This window comes from Podarcis melisellensis (genome assembly GCF_964234715.1).
Source record: "Podarcis melisellensis genome assembly, chromosome: 3".
Lineage (NCBI taxonomy): Eukaryota > Metazoa > Chordata > Lepidosauria > Squamata > Lacertidae > Podarcis > Podarcis melisellensis.
This window is the reverse complement of record NC_138530.1, coordinates 97,155,482-97,167,182: the sequence shown is the minus strand read 5'-3', so window position 1 is coordinate 97,167,182 and position 11,701 is coordinate 97,155,482.

Sequence of the window (11,701 nt, the reverse complement as noted above, 5' to 3'; positions counted from 1 at the left end):
ATGGCCCCTGGAAAATCAGGGTTGCAAAATACAATGAAATACCCTCCAAGTGTCCCGATGTTCCAGGGACAGTCCCGGAATTACGAAAGCCATTCTGACCTCTGATTTGATCCCAGATTCTCCCTCTTTCCTCCACCAGTGCTGCCTCAGCTGAGCTTGGGGAGGAGGAGCTGGCACCTGTTCTGAGTGACAGGAGCTGTGAGAGGGCATCCTGTTGCCTCCCCATGGCCTCTCTGCTGCTGGTGGTCTCTTCCCTTGGGAAACTCATAGTGGCAGCTAGAGAGCAGGTGAGGAGGAAGAGAAGCAGACACTGCCAAGGCCCAGCCCTGCGTGATGTGCCAGCTCTGAGAGACAGGCAGGGGGCAGGGGCACCCTGGGCAGCAGAAAGGGGAATAATAATAATAATAATAATAATACCCCGCCCATCTGGCTGAGTTTCCTCAGCCACTCTGGGCGGCTCCCAATCGAGTGTTAAAAACAATACAGCATTAAATACTAAAAACTTCCCTAAACAGGGCTGCCTTCAGATGTCTTTTAAAAATGAGATAGCTGCTTATTTCCTTCACATCTTTTTTTTTATAATAATATTTTATTAAGTTTTCAAATATATGGTAAACAATATACATGAAAAAACCCTTCACCAAGAAATAATACATAAAAAAGCCAGAACAAATACCCCAAAGATCAATATAGAAAGAGAAAAAGAATTAAAAAAATAGAGAGAAAAAGAAAGAAAAACCAACCTTTCAATAAAATTTTTTGTATAACTAACTGGACTTCCTCACATCTCCTTTACCCTGCGTTATTTATAATAAAAAATATCAGCAAATTATTACCTTGTTTCATACCTTATTTTTGTACTTTCCCAATTTTTTCAATTACTCATACCTTAAATTTAAACATAGTGTTACCTTAAAATTCAACCTTTTCTTACTTATAACTTAGTTTTCTATTTTGCGAATTCTGTTTGCTGGAGCTGATATTTTCTAAATATTTCCTTCACATCTGATGGGAGGGAGGAAGCAGAGTGGAGCACAAGGAGTCTTGATTTATTTTATTTTATTTGAAAAAAAATGCTTTGTGCACCCACATCTAGTCTTGCCCCTTTCTAAAATTTATTTATTGGCTTTTTTATAAATAATTTTAATTAATTCTTTTATTAATAATACGATACCGAATCTTACCACAGCATAATGCAAATAATAAAGCCAATTATACATTCCAAACTATAAATTTTAAAAAGACTTCCCATGTTCTGGGAAAGCTGCCAAACGCCATGGCGGACGCACTCTGTGTGTTTTACTTATTGTAAATCTACCAAAGACTAAAATAAAACAAAATCAGGATTAAGTGGTTTTCTCAGGATGGCGGAGGGTATGCTCACTGTATTCCATTGGTGAGGTGGTGGTGGTGGCAGTTGCTGTTCTTCTGATAGGAAATGCTCAGGGGGAGGACAAAAAACGGGGTGTCAAAGAGGGTCAGTTGTGGGGGAGTGAGAAATGTCCCCATTTTCATCTGAGGAATCTTTGAAGGAATGATAGAAGACCTATACAAGTAGACAGTGCTCCCTGTTTTACAAGATGGGAGTGATCGTCACTGTCCCTCTCATGTGGTGAAACCATTTGGTAAATCCCGAAGAGACCTTGTGCATCCAGGAGGAAATGCCTAACTTCATTTACATTTTCAAAACAGTTAGACGTAATGCCGCTTTCGGCCCTAGAGAAACATGTTTCACTGAAGTATTGCTGCTGACGGAAGCGTGCTCACTTGTTAATCAGCCTGCTATCAGCACAGACTCATAGTTCCGAGTCATTCAGTGGTTTGCCTATCAGAAAATGAACTGGAGCTTTTGTCAAGGTCCTTGTGCGCTGCCAAGTCAAGATCATGAATGATTCAGGGAGACCATCTGGTTCTATGGAATTTCATACATCTTGGCTAAGTGACTGTAGCGCTCGTTTTTACGGTTACGAGATATTCTAAACGGAGAGATTTGGAGGATGCCTTCTGGCATGGGGTTTCTGTGTGAATGTAATTGATGCACCTGATGCTTCATCTTTAAGAGAGTCACACAAACAAATATTTTAATCTTCCCAGATCTTCTGAATTAACACCGAGTAAAACTGCTTGAGAAAAAACAAGCAGCGGAAGATCAAGTGTCTGCAGCCAGCAGCTCCTTTTCTGGAAGAAAATATATGAAGGATGCAGCCTTGAGGCCTCTGTTCAGAACTTTGATGACATTGCTTCCAACAAAATTATGGCTTCAGCTTACTTTACTTTCCTTTAGCTGGCAAAGGATGCACTTAAAAATAAAAACAATCAATGCAAGTGCCCAGTACATCTGGCATCTGTTCTAGAAAAATGCTTTTTTATTATTTCTATTTTCTATTTTTACACAATGGCTTCTTTCCACATCTCAATGCACTACCAAAGCAGGATCTCACTAGACTATTCCTTAGGGATGTTGAAGAAAGACAGTTGGGAATTGTATGACAACGGCAACCACCGCCAAATATTGGCTTACCCTTTGAAAACAGATCAGCAGAGTGGTATCCACTTTGCTTGTTTAGCAGCCTGACTCGTCAATTCCTCCTGGCTACTACTTTTTCAATGCACACACAGAACTTCCTTGACTGAAAGGATTTCTCTATTCGCTTTGCTAGAGGACACAAGTGCACAAAGTCACAAAGAGATGCAAATGTACAGCTACCCGTTCCATTGAAGGGAAGTGTGCTTTAATTCAGTGGTAGAGTATCTGCTTTGCATCTCCCTGTTTTTGTTGGGTTCAGAGGACCTGAGGCTCTTAGGTCACATCCACACCAGACCTTCATAGCACCCTTATACCTCTTTAACAGTCATGGAGAATTCTGGGAACTGTAGTTTAAGGGTGCTGACCTCACAGAACCGCCATTCCCAGCACCCTTAGCAAACTACATTTCCCATAATTCTCCCATGACCGTTCAAGTGGCATAAGAATGTTCTTAATGTCTGGTATGTGAGAAATAAGAAGCAGGATGCAGAATAAGCTTAACGGCTGTAGGGATTAATGTCTGGGTTCTCCTCTTCTTCACTACTGGCCCAAAAGGAAAATCCATTTCAGTTTCACTTTGGCTAGCTCAAAGAAAGGGTTGTTCAAATAGTTTTAAACAAATAAAATAACCATTTTCCTTAAACCTCAGAGTGGGTGGGTGAGGAATGCTACCATCCTCAATATTGACTGATACATCCAGACCGTAATTTAAAACTATAGTGCCAATATTGACACCACATTCTTGTTACCACTGAAGGTTATTGCTCCATATCTAGACACAGGGAAGGTCATAACACCAATGTAAATTCCAATTGAAATGTCAAGTTGTTATAAGCTGGCCATTTAAATTAATATTTTTTAAAAAAATAGTGGGTGTCAACTGCTGGAAGGAAGCAAGGTTCCAGAGTTACATAATATCTTTTTGACACTTGCTCTGGCAGTGGATACATAAAGGAGGTATCAACATAAAGAACAGAACATTTAGATTTCCAGGAGAGAGAGAAAAAGGTTTGCTCTTGCTACTCAGAGTGGGCAGGGTATCACCCAGATAGAATGAAAAAAGTGAAATAAATGCAAGCTGAAGTCTTTAAATCTTTTTTTATTTTTTATTTTTATTAGCTAGGCCCCTAGGGCATTGACTGAACAGTTAGAATATTGCAGAATGCATCACTCTAATGAGCATTTTAATTGAATGGTTCAGGTGTTCAACCTGTAAGCACAACGGACCTAAAGACAGCTGGGCTTGTATGCTATTGATGGAGAGGTATGTCGGGAAGGGATACTGATCGCCAAGGTAGCATTCCATTATTTCATGCTGCTTACTGCTGCATTCCAGTTCTCCCATACATTCAGAAACAAAGCTGAATGTTGCTATATGCCAGCAAAAAATGGATGCTCAGACCTTTGAGTAGCTTCTGTTCACAAATGGAACTGAACACCACCCTTGCGCATATATTTCCTCAGAATACACATATTTCCTCTCTGTGGATCACACATATCACTACATTTTTTAAAATGAATTTTATTTAACATAATTGTTTCAAAATATAAGCAAAACACAGCAAATACGTACACACATATACACTTCAAATAAGCATATATACATGAAAAAAATAAGAAAAGAAAAAAGAAGAAGAAATAAAGAGAAAAGAAGGAGAAGAAAAGTTGGAAGAATTTCTTCCAAATTTATTCTACAAATATCTCGATATGAAAATAATAAAATTTCATTGATTGATTTCCATCGCTTACACTGCACTTCCTATATACATTTTTTGATGTTACACAGAACATTCACACAAGTACCACAACTCATAGAATTTAAGAATAAGAACATAAGAAGAGCTCTGTGGGATTAGTCCAAAGACCTATCACAGTCTGGCATCCTGGTGTCACACTGAGGCCATTTTAAGCTTCCTGTACATGGCAGATATAATATTGCCGCACCACTCTTAAACATTTCCTAGCAAAGTATTTGGATCTAATATTGACATTCTTTCAGCTAATTAGCTATGGAGATAAACACCAATGTTATTTAGAACTTTGATGCTATGGCTGAATAGGTTTAGGCTTCCAAACATGCATATGGAGAAAGCATTCAAAATAGTCCTCTGCTTTCTATCATGCATAGGGGAGAACTAAAAAAATTAAAAGACAGAATTTCCATAGTCTATGGCTATCGGAATCTCTTCTGATTTTAGCATCTAGCAATTTGCTTCCTGAAAATCCCAGCTTTCACTAAAATGTTTTTTTAAATGCTTTATTGAAGTTAAAGAGAAACAATGAACAGAAATTCATCTAGAAAGAAAACAGTAATAAATGTTACATCAAATCATGATAAATTCTTTTTACATCTATGACGACACCCCATCATGCATCTACCACTTATTTTTTCTAAAGCACTATCCATTTTCCTTTATTAATTTCCATTAAAGACTTTGCCACTCCAGTTTATTCAGTATACTTTGCCACTCCAGTTTACTCAGGATTTTTTCCCCTTTCCAGCTTGTAGAAATTAATATTCTTGCAGCTACTGTGGCGTACAAGAATATTCCCCTTGCTTTTTTAGGTATATCTATGCCTAGTATCCCCAGGAAGAAGGCTTCCAGGTTTGTTTGTTTTTAATAAAGGAGATCTTAAACATTCTTTTGAGCTCGTTACAGATTATATCCCAAAATTCTTTATTTTCTTACAGGCCCACCACATATGTAGCATTGAACCTTCCTCTTCCCCACATCTCCAACATTTACTTTGAAGTGTTTTTATATATTTATGATAATTTTAATGGCATCAGGTACCAGCGGAATTGCATCTTCATAAAATTTTCTTTCAAGGCATAACATGTGGTGAACTTCATATCTACCTTCCATAGCTTTTCACCAGGCATCCATAGGGATGTTGTAACCAAAATCCTGAGCCCATTTAACCATTACTGATTTTACCTCCTCCTTCTTGACTTCCCAGTCAAGGAGGAGTCGGTACATTTTAGAGAAAACTCTCTCTAAAATGATTTTCCACCAAGATCTCATGATTGTGGAGATAGGTGTGAGGAACAGAATGTGTGCAAAATGACCAAATTATTTCCCAGCGTGACCTTACCACACATAATTACGTTCCTGCAAGGATCTGACACTATTAATTAATCTCCTCATCAAACTCCAGAATACGAGGGGATGTTCATCTGTAATTTAATAATAGTTCCACTGAAATATTAAAAATGTGTTCACATACTTGTCCGCCTGTTCAAATTCTTGCTGTTCCGCAAACAGGCAGATTTTGTTATGAATCACACTTTGCATTTGTGGTGACTGTCAGAAGTTGCAGTTGCAAACGAAAGACAGGGCTCTTACTCAGTGAATTCCTTCCATGTGTGTTTACATGACAAAGGAAGCAAGTGAGAGAAAGAGTAAGCAAGCCATGCACATAAAATAAACCAGTGAGTAGGATTTAGCAGTCTGGTTGATTTCTTATTTCAAAAAGTGTGATACACTCAGTTAAATGGTCCTCAGGGTTTTGCTCATGCTCATAGCTCATAGCTTAGATGATCACCATATATGACGGTATAGCCAATGTGCTACTCTCCAAATACTGTTGGATTCCAACTCTCATAATTCTTGACCATTGGCCATGCTAGCTGGGGCTGGTAGGAGTTGGAGTCCAGTGAGGGCACTGCATTGTAGCCAGTGGGATGGGGCAGGAATATGGCAGCAACTCTAAGGTTTGGCCTCTCCTTGCACTGTGTGGCTTAGTCTGTTTCACTGACACACTTTGAACTATTTGTCATCTATGTGCTTTCTTCAGAGGAATCACACTCTCAGTTTCATTGCTTGAAATGAGACAGGATGATAGATGAATATTCATGGTGACTGGGGGCGGCCGCCGAGACCACATAACACCAGTCTTGAAAGACCTACATTGGCTCCCAGTATGTTTCCGAGCACAATTCAAAGTGTTGGCATTGACTTTTAAAGCCCTAAACGGCCTTGGCCCGGTATACCTGAAGGAGCGTCTCCACCCCCATCGTTCTGCCTTGACACTGAGGTCAGTGCCGAGGGCCTTCTGGCAGTTCCCTCACTGCGATAAGCAAAGCTACAGGGAACCAGGCAGAGGGCCTTCTGGGTAGTGGCGCCCACCCTGTGGAACGCCCTCCCATCAGATGTCAGAGAAATAAACAACTACCTGACATCTGAAGGCAGCCCTGTTCAGGGAAGTTTTTAATGTGTGACATTTTAATGTATTTTTGGTCTTTGTTGGAAACCACCCAGAATGGCTGGCAAAACTCAGCCAGATGGGTGGTGTACAAATAATAACTACTTCTTCTTCTTCTTCTTCTTCTTCTTCTTCTTCTTCTTCTTCTTCTTCTTCTTCTTCTTCTTCTTCTTCTTCTACTTCTGGTCAGGATTAAACTAAACGGCCTTTTAAAAAAACCAAACCCCTTCCTATCTTGCATTTCTAAAACCTTGCATTGTTTTTTTCTCAGAAGCATCTAGTTGGCCACTGTAAGAACTGGACAAAATGGGCTGTTGGTCTGATCTAGATGGGCTCTTACATTTTTCTGGTGTACTGCTAACCTTCTTTAATAGAATGCTGCACATAGGAAGCTAACCTCTACCAGCTCCATCAATGATGATGATGATGATGATGATATTTCTACCTTGCCCATCTGACTGGGTTGCCCTAATCACTCTTGGCAGCTTCCAGCATACATAAAAACATAATAAAACATTACACATTAAAAAGCTTCCCTATACGGGGCTGCCTTCAGATGTCTTCTATATAGTTACCAATCTCCTTGACATCTGATGGGAGGGCGTTCTAGCCCACTCTAACAGGCAGTGGCTATTCCGGGTTTCAGACAGGGGTCTTTACCATCAGCTGTGCAGGCCTATTTTAGAAACACTTTCAGATTTAATTGCATAATTCCAAGTGATGAGGAATCCATTGAATGTTGGTAACTTGCAGGTGCAAGGCAATATCCATATGCTGATGACACTCAGCTCTATTTCTCCATAACATCTGAATCAAGAGAAGCCATTTTGCTTGCTTTCTGCTTTGCTGCACAACTATTCAGTTCTGGCATAACAATGGTGTTATGCATAGCAGCTGCTGGCCAACAAGGACCATAGTATTGTTATTGATGGTTATGATATAAATGCTATTGATGGTTTTGAACTGCTCTTCTAGAAAAATCTGAATAGTGTTGGCTGTTTCTTTTAGACTCCAAATATTATCAGTTCGTAGAAAATAGCATAATGCATTCTCTGTAAAAGAGCCATCATAGAATAATTATGCCTGGTATTTAATCTCTGTGTTATTGCCTGAGAAATTAATGCATTTGCCAAAGAAAGAGATAAACAGTGAAACAAAAATGTCAGAGTCAGTGATTCACAGAAGTATGTCATTAAAGGAAACTGAAATTTTATATTCTGTCATATCCTTTTATTACTTCAATAACAGCATGTTGCACATGAATTTATCATAAATCATACTAGAGATTTTAGAGGGATGATGCAGTTTTATGAAAATGAGAGTCTAGTAGCCTCATATCAACCAAAAACAAAAACAAAAAAACAAAAACCCCACATACTATAGCAGGTGAATTATATATGCAGTTCTGTTAAAATAGAGAGATTTATCATCACACACACACACACACACACACACACACACACACACACACACACATATATATATATATATATATATATATATATATATATATATATATATATATAAACAACCTAGAACAACTGAGACACTTATATGGGAGTAAAAGTAGGAACACCATATTTATTTAAATAGAGTCTAGCAAATCAATGAGCTCTCTCACAGGTAGGGATATATGAGTTCCATCTCATTCTGTGTTCATTGCAATCAGTGCTGATTTCGTTCTGCTACAGTTCAGCTTTGACTAAAACCTGTTATTTTTCTCACTGCCCCTAATGGCCCAAATGAATGCACTCACTGTTCTGGTTAGCTTATTAAGGGCAGGCTGTAGGTTGGGAAGTAAGACTCATCAGAGAAACACCAAGAGAAGCAGCTGCTGCCATTGTAATCTTGATTTCTAGGAGCGGTCCCAGGGTGGTGCTGGGGGGGAAGTCCGGGAAGGCAACTTGCCATGGTCTCTTCAGACCTTGTGATGGGCCTGCTTACAGTGCAATTCTACATAGAAGTATGCCCCATTGAGTTCAGTTGGTCCTCCCCCAAGGAAAATGTGTTTAGGATTGCAGCCTCATGCTGATTCAAAATGGCATCCAGTTGTATCCAAACATAGGCAAAAACCAGCTCCTTAATCTCAGGAACCATCATGAGAAATCTTAGGTGTCCAAACTGAAACTTTCAAAAATTAATAGCAGATAAATGCATCTTCAGGCCGACATTCAAAGGAGACAAAATGAATTCTGGCTCTTTCTGTTAGGGCTTGAGGTATGGAGTGATGCCAACATTATTCTCTGGACCCACTAGGTCTTTTGTTTCACTTATAATAAATTGGCAAGACCTGCTGCTTATGTACCATTGACCTTAACCCCTATGCCTCTCTAGGACACGGACACATCCCTCATCCTCCAGCCTATTCAACTACAGTGGTACCTCGGTTCAAGAACAATTTACGAACAATTCGGTTTACGAACTCCGCAAAACCGGAAGTAGTGTCCCAGTTTGCAAACTTTACCTCGGTCCACAAACAGAAACCAAATGGTGGAAGGGCACCGGTGGCGAGAGGCCTCATTAGGGAAAGCGCACCTCAGTTTAAGAACGGATTCGGTTTAGGAACGGACTTCTGGGTCGGATTAAGTTTGTAAACCGAGGTACCACTGTATATATCACACCCTCCAACCCCTTGAAAACAAAATCTAGGACTCCACCTTCCTGTTTTTTATTATGAGAAGACAGTGGCCATTTGGATTGATGTGATCTCACATGATTTTGCACCGTAGTCCCCCCAAAAGTGCTTTTTCAGGCACCCCAAAAGTGCACACTTTGCAGCACTAAGTGAGATCACAGCCCCCCGAAAACACTTTTTTTACGTGCAAAATTGTACAAGATCATAGCAACCCAAATGGCCATTCTCTTGTGATAAAAAACAAGATGTCCCAGTTTTTCCAGGACACTTGCAGGGTATGCTATATCTGCCTCTGAGCAGATTAAGATAGTAAGTGTCTGGATGTCAATAGCACTGTGATAGATGCAGGGCTCAGCACAAAAGACCAAGGGCTCAGGCACCACGGGCTACCCTCTGACATTGCCCCTGAAGTTCAGCATCCTTAGCTATCCATCAAAATATCAGGCAATTTGGAGAGGACACCTGCATTCAGATCTGCAGAGGCGAATAGAGGTTTCATCGCACAAACAACGTGTGACCATTCAGTTCTGAGACCTTCCAGCAACTCTAGGAATGTTCTGTTTTGTACACAGTGCCGTGTGTTCTCAATAATACGTATGAGAGTCAATGTGGTTAAAAACAAAATACTGTTGCAGTACATTCTGTCATCTTTCTTAATGCAGTTAGAGAAGGGCGCAGCTGGAAGGAAGCTTGACAGATTTCCAAGCTCCAGGGTTGCCAGGTCAAAATATCTAAGTTAAGTGAAACGGCAGGGCAGTTGTCTTTGTTCAGCACAGTTTTGCAGAGCCAGAATGTACTGAAACAAGAGTTGGCCATTCTGTCCGGCGTAAGGGATGCCTCTTACAAATAGGCTCTTTTCTTGTGGTCTCAAGCAGCCCCAGCTACAAATTCTAAAGCAATGCTTCCTAACCATTTTGGTATGATGACTCACAAGTTTGTTGTCACATTGATTTTTATAAAGTCAGTGACCCACTTGTGGGTTGAAACCCACAGATTGGGAACACACTGCTCGGAAGCACAATTACTGCAGGAGAAACAAAAGAATATGGGGACCTATGTACCCTCCCAAATCGTTCCTGGAAACTCTCCTACAACCTATCAGTCACATTGACACTCACTGAGAGTGGACTTCACTGGAAAGCAGAGAATGACAGAAAGCAATGGCCAAATTCTCTGTGAACCCACCCATTCCACACCTTATCTGGGACACAATGTATACCTGTCACCCATTGCATCAAGGCTTTGTTGCTGAAATGTTATTGTTTGATTGCTGTTTTGTGGTTTGACATTTTATCATATGTTTTATTAACTGCTTTGCGGGCCTGAGGGTCAAAGATTTGGGATATAAATGAATCTATAAATAAATAAAATAACACTGTTGAGACACAGTGCATCGCCTCCTTTGTTGCAATGTAAATAGCTAACTAACAATATCAAAGAGTAGCAAAGAGTAACATTCCAAAACCTAGAGAACTTCGCCCCCAATTTGACTTTTGTTATTCTTTCCTTCATGGCAGCTCCTACCTGTTTGGTAAATTATAGCTCAAAGCACTTTAGTAATTTATTAATTTTCATCTATTATTTATTGCCAGTGTTATTTTTCATCGGTGAGGAGAGATGCTCTTTCAGTAAAGATGTTTAGGTCAAGGCCCTTTAATTATTTCAAGATTAATGATGCTATCTTAATCCCAAACTGCCATTTGAATATTGGAGAGGTGCACATGCATCTGGAGAAGTAGTTTTTATTGCAAGCTAAAGTAAACAAAGCAGAATACAGATGATCTGACTTGCAGTGAAAGTGTCTGACTGCTAGCTAAAGCCAGCACAGAATTAGACTCACTAATTCTACATAGTCATGTGATGGTGGCATCTTAATCCTCTTCTCAGCTAAGAGGTTAACCTTCTTCAAACTCTTCTGAAAGTATTATAAGAAGCTAATTTATGTGATGTGCTTTCCCATCTTTGTGCCAAAGTATTATCGGGAAGAATGCTTTTTCCAGTCTGGAAGTGGGGCAAATTATTATGTTTGTGAGAACTCATCATTGCATGTGAAAAGCCTGATGTTGTGTGTGTGTGTGTGTGTGTGAAGGAAGGGTTGTGTCAGCATGGCACTTTTAAAGACTAGGCTCTGTATTCAATAATGAGAAAATATGCAGGTTTCACAATATACATTATGTTTTCTTACTGGGTAAATTATATTGAATGAATGCTTCATCATCATAATCAGCAACAACAACAACTAGTATTATACATGAAAGTACTTTAGGTTAGTTGAATAATCTACAATGAAGGATTAGAATTCAATTACTCTTCCCTCAACCTGGAATCCCACT